Source organism: Schistocerca piceifrons, chromosome 1, assembly GCF_021461385.2.
Source record: "Schistocerca piceifrons isolate TAMUIC-IGC-003096 chromosome 1, iqSchPice1.1, whole genome shotgun sequence".
Lineage (NCBI taxonomy): Eukaryota > Metazoa > Arthropoda > Insecta > Orthoptera > Acrididae > Schistocerca > Schistocerca piceifrons.
The window spans coordinates 444,635,568-444,636,773 of record NC_060138.1 but is presented as its reverse complement, the minus strand read 5'-3'; positions in this window follow the sequence as shown (position 1 = coordinate 444,636,773).

The following is a 1,206-nucleotide window of genomic DNA, read 5'->3' as shown; positions in this document are numbered from 1 at the left end:
TAGGTACGAAAGCACCTAGTCCACCAGATATCCTCTGCTTTCCACCTATTCCATCATCGAAATAATTTTATGTCACATAGGTGTTTAACATCGAAGGAGAAATTATATCATGTATCGGACTTTAGAAGCGGAGTCTGTTCACTGCATTTTTATCCCCCCTCCCCCTCCCGCCCAAAAAAATAGTGTTTAACAGCTAAGCAGAGAAACTAATACTTCTCCCTTTTATTCACAGCCTGCCATGAGTTTCAAATGGTCATTATCATCATAACCATCACAGTCACCATCTGCAAGTCCGGGTCTTTGCTTGTTACGTCTGCTCATGCAGATTCCATCTGATTGTGGGTCTGGCATGACGTCAGACAGTGGAAGTGACCCAGTGATATAGGAAGTGTGAGGTATCCGGCGCTCACTCTGCAACTGCCTATGCACAGTTTATTCGTTCTGGCGGTTTGAACTTGGGTTACAGCACTTTTGCTAGTCCTCCATCCTATTGGTGTACTGTTTACATTTCTTTCTGTATTGTTCTATTTTTTCATTTAGAGGCATTAATCCAAATCCTGTTCTTATTTCTGTATTTCTCTTTCGATCTGAACTTTCTGATCTTGCTGAGTGTCTGAGAAATCTCATTCCCACACTTTGGATTTTCACAAGTAAACATACCGAAAGGAAAGGATACTCTTCGACTTTGCTCATACGGCCGTTAATGGATGAAACATCCCATTGAAAAAACTGAGTTTAATATTGCTGAAGAAATGTCCTAGAAACGGTAACACAAAAGCTTCAAATGAAAGTTCTATGGTTTTTAATGTACACAACAACGGTGCATACAGATTTGTCGAAAATGTCCTTTTTCTCCAAATCCCCTCCACCTAATATTTTGTTTTCATTTCGACGTTTGACTAATAGCAAAAAACGTATAGCATCGTTAATACCAAATACAATCGTATATGATGAAGTGGTATTTCAAAGTAGAATTAGCCAGAAATATCTCTATATCGCGCTATGCGCGCCCGATATGTGTCCGCCTCAATGCCAGTCGTCAGCTTGGGTTCTTTAATAAGGCTTTCCCAGATAAATATATTCTAAATGTATTTTCTACATATGTTTCCATTTTTTCTTTTAATTTAATGAAATATAAAATATCTTGTTTTGTATTTGTGTTTTCTTTTTAGATTTGGTGAATTTTTTGTTTTGCAAGTTGCAAAA